We start from the raw sequence: 8,533 nt of genomic DNA, 5'->3' as shown, positions 1-8,533 counted from the left end.
TAATGACATTCACTAGCAGAGAGGGGAAAGGGCCTTGTTTCCAGGTGATTGAGACAGAATCATTTTCATGAGCCCTGGGGGTGCTTCTTTCCCCCCAAGTCCTCCTTGACCTGCTCACCTATGATTCTCATTCCTTTCTCGGCAGCCTCATGGGCCTCCAAACGCATTCCTGCCACACACGCTGCATTTTTGCTCTTTCAGCCTGAAAAGCCTTTACTTTACGTAACTTACGAAGTGATCGCCGTGCTACGTCTAGCACCCACCTGCTTATTATTGACTATGTTCCCCATGCTGCACTCTGTAAGTTACATGAATGTCTAACCACAGGGTTGTACACTGGAAACTAACATAATATTACATGTCAACTGTAATTTTAAAGATAAAATATATTAAACAGAGGAAAAAAAAAACACCTTTTACTTCAGATATGTCCTTGGCTTACTCCTTCTTCAGGTCTCTGCTCAAATGTTTTTATAATTAACCATATATAATTATAATATGTATATATAATTTATATAAGGTAGGTCATATATAGTAAAAATATGTGATAAATATATATGTATTTATAAGTTGGGCTATTACTTTGAAACCTTATACCGATGGCAGAATACATGTTTATTTTCCCTCCTTTACATATTTTCTAAGGAAGGTGTTGGTTGAATGGCTATTTCAAGTGATGCTGACAAAAATGGTTTTGTTCTTTGCTTTGTTTTCTTTCTCAAAGACTGGTCCTCCTAGAACACCATGATGCACTCCTGGATAGTCAGAGATTCGGGGATTTCTGCATCTGCACAATTTTGACGGGTGCGAGTCCCGTCCAGGGGCCTGTTTCCTCTTCCCATAATCCCGCTCATCCTGAGGGTTGGTTTGCTTCCTGGCACAGCTTGGCCCAGCCTGACCCTGTGCCTGTGCTGCCAGGCATAGAACCAGCCTTTCTCCAAGGGCCCTGTTTTCTAAACAATTGGAAGTGGTGTTAGAGGTTAAAGTCTGGGTGCGGAGGGTGCGCATTGCTAGAGGAGTGACAGTGGAAACTCTCTGGATTTTAATAAACAGAGCTAGAAAATAACCATTACGACTCATATTTTTATATTGATACTTCCAAATCCAGTTTTTAAAAATATAGCTTTATTGGTGTATAATTCACCTATCATAAAATTCTTTCTTCAAAAGGGTACAATTCAGTGGTTTGTAGACTATTCACAGAATTGTGCCAATATCACCATGATCTAATTCCAGAGTGTTTTTATTACTGTAAAAGGAAGCCCTGTGCCCGGCCAGCTTGGCTCAGTGGTTGAGTGTTGACCTAAGAACCAGGAGGTCACAATTTGATACCCTGTCAGGGCACATGCCTGGGTTGTGGGCTCGATCACCAGTGTGGGGTGAGCAGGAGGCAGCTGATCAATGATTCTCTCTCATCACTGATGTTTCTCTCTCTCTCTCCCTTCCTCTCTGAAATCAATTATATATATATATATTTTAAAAAGAAGGTCTGTACCCATTAGCGGTCACTTCCACACCTCCTTTCTCTTAGCTCTTGGCAACCATTATGTTACTGCCTATCGATTTGGCCATTCTGGACATTTCACGTAAAAAGAATCATACAACATATAGCCTTCTGTATCTGGATTCTTTTACTTAGAACAATGTCTTCAAGGCTTGTCCGTGTTGTAGCATGTATTGGTACTCCATTCCTTTTTTTTTTTTTAAATATATTTTATTGATATTTCACAGAGAGGAAGGGAGAGGGATAGAAAGTCAGAAACATCGATGAGAGAGAAACATCGATCAGCTGCCTCCTGCACACTCCCCACTGGGGATGTGCCCGCAACCAAGGTACATGCCCTTGACCGGAATCGAACCCGGGACCCTTCAGTCCGCAGGCTGATGCTCTATCCACTGAGCCAAACCGGTTTTCGGCCAATCCTTTTTTTATGGGTAAATAATATGTAATTGTATGGATAGACCACATTTCACTTGTCCAGCCATCAGCTGATGGGTATGTGGGTCGCTGCCACTTTTTAGCCATCATGAATAACACAGCTCTGAGCACGCTCACACGAGTTTTTGTGTGGCAGATGCTTTCATGTATCTTGAGTCTTTACACCGCGGAGCGGACTCCCTGGGTCAGACGATGTACTGGTAGATGTTTAACTTTTTGAGGTGCTACCAAATTGCTATCCACACAGTATTTTGGAAACTGTTTATTTCATGTCATATCCCACCAGCAATCAATGGGTGTTCCCATTTCTCCCCATGCTTGTCACAACTCGCTATGGTCTTTTTTGATTACAGCTGTCGTCCTAGGTGTGAAGTGGTATCTTGTGTTATTTTTTTAAACAATGAATTCGACTTGAAGCTGAAGTTCCACGAAGGGATTTTGTAAGGAGGGGGCAGATGGCAGCAGCCTGCACGCTTCCTGTACAGAAGCTGCAGGGCACGCAGTGGCCCTGGCCGGTGGGGGCGGCCAGGAGAGCAGCACAGAGCCTGCTGCGCCCCAGAAATGGCCCGTCTCAGAGGGGAACACGTTTCCCGGGAGAGTGGAAACTGTGACTCCAGGAAGGCAGTGCCCCACCAATTGCAGAAAGTCCTGGCGTGGGGGAGGGGAAGGTGGGGGGGGTGGACGGTGACTTCTAAGCGGAAGGTCATTTCGTTTTGTGTCTAGGGCAGCTGTGGGCAAACTACGGCCCGCGGGCCGGATCTGGGTGTTCTATCCGGTTCTCTTGCTCTCCCCTCCGCTCCTTTACTTTGAATTTATATTAGTTCACACAAACACTCCATCCATGCTTTTGTTCCGGCCCTCCGGTCCAGTTTAAGAACCCACTGTGGCCCTCGAGTCACAAAGTTTGCCCACCCCTGGTTTAGGGCATACTTTCTCGTGGCCTGCCTTCCCCTCTTTGTGGCTCCGATTTCTATTTTCCAATTCGTGATGCCATGAGAATTGGGAGGCTTTGCATCATTAATTAGTCATTATCTCCCTCTTTCTGTTATAAAGGACCGGGCTTCAAAATCTAGCTTTTTTTTTTTTTTTTTTTTTTTTTACTCCACACAAGACGTTGAAACCTTTTAAAAAATGTTGTCTCTCAGAATTTGTCCTGTAGAGTTGGGCCTGCTTCGTGGCGGGAGAGCCCTTTCCCCAGCCTCCGCCTGGAAAGGAGGAGAGAGAACTCGCCGAAGCAGAAATAGGCGGTGGTAACGGTAGATTGCGGGGACTTGAAGCAAAACACCGAACCTTTTTCCTTCCCTGAGCACAAAAGTCACGGGAGTTCCCGCAGAACGTTTGGAAAACAGAGAGGAGGGGGAAACTGAAATCATGTGTGTCCTTCCCACCCAGAGACAATGGTTATTAACGCTTTGGTGTACGTCCACCCAGGGCTTTTTCTGGGTCTGAAAGCAATGATCCAGAGGCTCACCGATACCAGTCCAGTAGGGCGGGCGGGACGGTGCCAAGGAATATAGGTGTTCTGGAAACTCTCCCCCCTGCTCAGGAGCCCCGCCGGCACGCAGGGTCAGGCTCTGGGGATGCAGGCTGCGGGAAGGAGCAGCTCAGCCTTCCCACTGGGCCCGGAGCTGGGCTCAGAGCTGGCTGTCAGGGAGCCGGTGGGGGACGGGGTGCAAGGCCGGAGGTGGGCTCAGAGCTGGCTGTCAGGGAGCCGGTGGGGGACGGGGTGCAAGGCCGGAGGTGGGCTCAGAGCTGGCTGTCAGGGAGCCGGTGGGGGACGGGGTGCAAGGCCGGAGGTGGGCTCAGAGCTGGCTGTCAGGGAGCCGGTGGGGGACGGGGTGCAAGGCCGGAGGTGGGCTCAGAGCTGGCTGTCAGGGAGCCGGTGGGGGACGGGGTGCAAGGCCGGAGCTGGGCTCAGAGCTGGCTGTCAGGGAGCCGGTGGGGGACGGGGTGCAAGGCCGGAGGTGGGCTGCAGGGCTGGCTGTCAGGGAGCCGGTGGGGGACGGGGTGCAAGGCCGGAGGTGGGCTCAGAGCTGGCTGTCAGGGAGCCGGTGGGGGACGGGGTGCAAGGCCGGAGGTGGGCTCAGAGCTGGCTGTCAGGGAGCCGGTGGGGGACGGGGTGCAAGGCCGGAGCTGGGCTCAGAGCTGGCTGTCAGGGAGCCTGTGGGGGACGGGGTGCAAGGCCGGAGGTGGGCTCAGAGCTGGCTGTCAGGGAGCCGGTGGGGGACGGGGTGCAAGGCCGGAGGTGGGCTCAGAGCTGGCTGTCAGGGAGCCGGTGGGGGACGGGGTGCAAGGCCGGAGCTGGGCTCAGAGCTGGCTGTCAGGGAGCCGGTAGGGGACGGGGTGCAAGGCCGCCGGTCCCAGATGCGCTGTCCCAATGGCAGGCTTACAAGCACCGCGTCCCTCCTTTTCCTGGTGGGACCACCCAGGGGAGGGGGGAGGCTTGGCTTCCCGCCCGTCAGAGGCGCCACCCTGGAGTCCCGAGGAAGAGAAAGAGACAACCCAACCCAGGGCCAACACTGTGCAGTCTGAACAGGAGTCTTATTTCCAATCACATTACACGTTTCCTGAAACCAACCAAACCCAACAACACAAAACCGTATTTGAACACGGTGGCTCTCCCTCCTCCCCAAACTCAGCCCACTGGTGGCTTAGTGGAATGTTTCAAGAAGTACGCTCAGGGTGTCTTAGGTTGATGACTTTTTAAAAAATTATTGATTTTTTTACAGAGAGGAAGGGAGAGGGATAGAGAGTTAGAAACATCGATGAGAGAGAAACATGGATCAGCTGCCTCCTGCACACCCCCTACTGGGGATGGAGCCCACAGCCAAGGTACATGGCCCCCCCCCCTTGACCAGAATCGAACCCGGGACCCTTCAATCCACTGGCCGATACTCTATCCATTGAGCCAGACCGGTTAGGGCAGGGCTGATGACTCCGTTTCATGGAAGAAGCAGAACGTTGCACTGCCTTACGGGAAGCGATTGGAGACATGTGAGGAACGTGTGTGCTTGTTACCCTCACGACAGCGGAACAGCATTGAGCTTTCGGCCAGAGTGCTTCCCCCCAGAAAGTTCTAGGAAGATGCAAGCTGGCCGTCCGTAGAGAGCCGAGTCTGGCCGTGGGCGTTCAATGCCCATGAAAACGCCAGCAGCCACGGCGGAGGTTTCCTGTGTCACGTCTGCCCCAGAAAGGACTTCTTCGGCAGGAATCTGGGTTAAGGCTGGCCTGGGGGCTGGGAGAGAGGGCCCCAGGAGCTCTGCCCACGGCCCAGGCCCACACACCGTGAACCAGAACAAAAAGATCCGTATAGGCGGTGCCTCCTGCCACCTTGGGGCACAGCGAGCTGCCTTTTCTCGCTCTCTCGGCCCTTTCTTTAGGGATAAAACGTCGAATCAGCCCGCGATCAGGCGGCTGCGCAGCGCTGGCCTTGGGAGAGGATACCCGGGAGTACGGCTTCGGGTTTTCCTTACATATTTACGTCTCCCCGGTCCAGCTGCAACCCGAGAAGGAGCTGGGGAGGAGGAGATAAGTGTTCGTAGGCCCACGTGAAGGCGAGCAGTCAGTCTGGCCTCCCATCGCAGTCTGGATCTCCTATCAGCTCGGTGGATCGCCGCTCTGCCGGGGACAAGTGCGGATTGTGCAACAGAGGCCCCTGTGTGCACTCCCAGGACTTCATTCTGAGTGTCATCAGCTGTTTGCATCTCCACAGACTAGCACCGTCTGGGGGGCGGGGGGGGGGGAAGGGTGGGGGGCAAGCAGCCCCCGCTCAGGTAGCGAACAATGGAGCCTACAGGCCACATGGCAGCCGGGAGCTCACCGCTCGGTGGGAACGGGCCGGCCGAGCAGCTGAGACCAGGGCAGCGAGGGTTTCAGGAAGAACGGCATTGCGAAGGCTGGCAATAGTCAAGGAGCCAGAAATGTGTCCTAGAAAAGTGATGGGCAACTCGGTACCAGGCCCACGAGCCACAGCACCAGCGCCTGCGCCATCCTCCGTCTAGGACAGCCGTGGGCAAACTACGGCCCGCGGGCCGGATCCGGCCCGTTCGGCTGTTCTATCCGGCCCGCGGAGCCGAAAGAGCGGAGGGTTCTCTTGCTCTCCCCTCCGCTCCTTTACTTTGAATTTATATTAGTTCACACAAACACTCCATCCATGCTTTTGTTCCGGCCCTCCGGTCCAGTTTAAGAACCCATGGTGGCCCTCGAGTCAAAAAGTTTGCCCACCTCTGGTCTAGGAGGAGGCTTCCAGGCCAGCGGAGCGCTGCCTCGGCGTGTCCCCGTTCCTGCTGAGTGTTTATTTCTGTCCCCAGGATGAGGAGATGCTGCCTGTCGCTGTGCAAGAGGGGCTCGGAGTGCCTGATGAAGACGCACAGCCCAAGCTCGTCCAAGCGCTCGGCCAGGCTGGCTGTGGCCGGTGGCCTCCCCGGTCAGACGGCTCCTCCCGGGAGCCAGCAAGCAGGCTGAGCTGCGGATGGCTAAGCTTCCGGCTTCCCGGGGTTCAGGGGACACCCTGCTGGCTGGCTCCACGCAGTCATCCTTCCCGCTCGCTCCTCTGTGGCCAACCGGCTTCTAAGGCTTAGAAGCGCTTCCAGGGGTGGGCAAACTTTGTGACTCGAGGGCCACCATGGGTTCTTAAACTGGACCGGAGGGCCGGAACCAAAGCATGGATGGAGTGTTTGTGTGAACTAATATAAATTCAAAGTAAAGGAGCGGAGGGGAGAGCAAGAGAACCGGAGAGAACAGCCGGATCCGGCCCGCGGGCCGTAGTTTGCCCACGGCTGGCTTAGACTAAGCGCTGCCCTGGGCTCCCGGGCGCAGCTGCTGCGGGTTAGCGCACACGTCCAGGGGCAGGGACCAGCGGCAGAGCTTGGAGCTGCTGGAGGCACTGGCTCGGGGCCTTCGTTTTCGGCATCTTGTGTTTCCCCTGATGTTAACTATGGCCCAGGCGGTGCGGGGGCGCTGAGGGAGCAGGGGTGGCTCCCAGCACCTGGGCCAGAGGCGCAGGGCCGAGGTTGGTGGCCGGGGCGGCGTGGTGCCCTGTGTCAGTGCTTTGGGGCGATGCCCCCCACAAGGGCCTTTTTCGAACGGGCGCCCTGCTTTGTGCTTCGTTTGCAGCTGCCCACACGTCTCTGAACAAGTTGCTCAAGAGGTGGCATTTGCACTTCGTTCTCCCCAGTGGGTTTCTGGAAGTTTCTCCTGTGAGGATGGAACACGAACTCGGTGCCGTTTTGCATCGCCCAGGAGAATCACCCGGAATCCCCTGGCTCTCCCATGCAGCCGGTGAGACGTGCGGTCGGCGCCTGTGCCCACGTCCCCAGGGCCGCCGCAGTGTCGCGTGACAGCCGTCTGAGCTGGCGCCTTTGCCGAGGACGCGGGCGCTGCCTGCTTCTGGCTCCCACAGCAGGCTGTGTCTGGCGCGCGGCACAAATAGATGTTCCAAAGGCAACTGGTGGTGGGAGCAGATTTCAGAGCTCCAGTCAAGTCTGCCACCAAACCCAGCCCGCTGGGCTCCTTCCTCATCATTTCCCGCATTTAGGGACATGTTTCTCGTCAAGATGCCTCCTTGTTCAGAGTCTGGTGTCAGAGTCTGCGTTAGCGAACAGCACACATTGACCCGATAGGAATGAAGATGTGAAAATAAGGAGGCCGGGATTACGTTTAATTTTAAGAATTAAGTTCTGTGCTTTTTCTGACGATTTTCTCTGGTACCACAGCACGTGGCTTTTTTGCTCCATGGAGGGAAAGGGCTCATCTGTGAGACAGATGTGATGTTTGGATGCCTGCTTTCCCCACCATGTCCCATCTTCTTATCCAAGCCGCTCTTTTCCAAATAAGTCTCTATGGCCTGGTCAAAATAGAAACAAAAGAGATGACATATTGATATAGAAACATTCCTACTGTGGATTAAGCAGAGTGGTTGGTGTCCTGGGATTTGTGGGTGTAAAAATTAGAAAACTGAATACATGAAACAGTGTGTATAGAAATGACATGTCTGAGACCTTACGAAACAAATGGCCTTATTGGGGGGTTGAGGAGGGGGCTGCCTTTCTACTGTTAGGTATTGTTTGAATCTTTGTAATCAATGTATTAACGAAGAGAAGAATACACATGGCTATTGTCCTAGTTCGGCTATCTTTGAGGAGACCCCGGCTCCTTAGAAAGTGAATCTGCATTTTTTGTGGTTGCTTAGGTGCCTCAGGGTGAAAGATAAATTCAGGCAGACCCATGGCCAGAGGAGAGAGCCTTGATTGTGGAACTGAAGAGCATAAACAGTAAGAGCAATCCTCAGAGGTGGAACTGAAGAGACTAAACCAGGGGTCCTCAAACTTTTTAAACAGGGGGCCAGTTCACTGTCCCTCAGACCGTTGGAGGGCCGGACTATAGTTTAAAAAAAAAACTATGAACAAATTCCTATGCGCACTGCGGGCCTGGGACGAGGCACCTGGCGGGCCGGATCAATGTCCTCGGCGGGCCGCATGTGGCCCGCGGGCCGTAGTTTGAGGACGCCTGGAAAACAGTAAGAGTTAAAGTGAATAAAGAATGAGGCATCCATGGCCACAAATATGCAGCTGTTGGCTTTATCACGTACAGCTG

This window comes from Plecotus auritus (assembly GCF_963455305.1).
Source record: "Plecotus auritus genome assembly, chromosome: 7".
NCBI classification, from domain to species: domain Eukaryota; kingdom Metazoa; phylum Chordata; class Mammalia; order Chiroptera; family Vespertilionidae; genus Plecotus; species Plecotus auritus.
Note: the sequence above shows the minus strand (reverse complement) of the source record.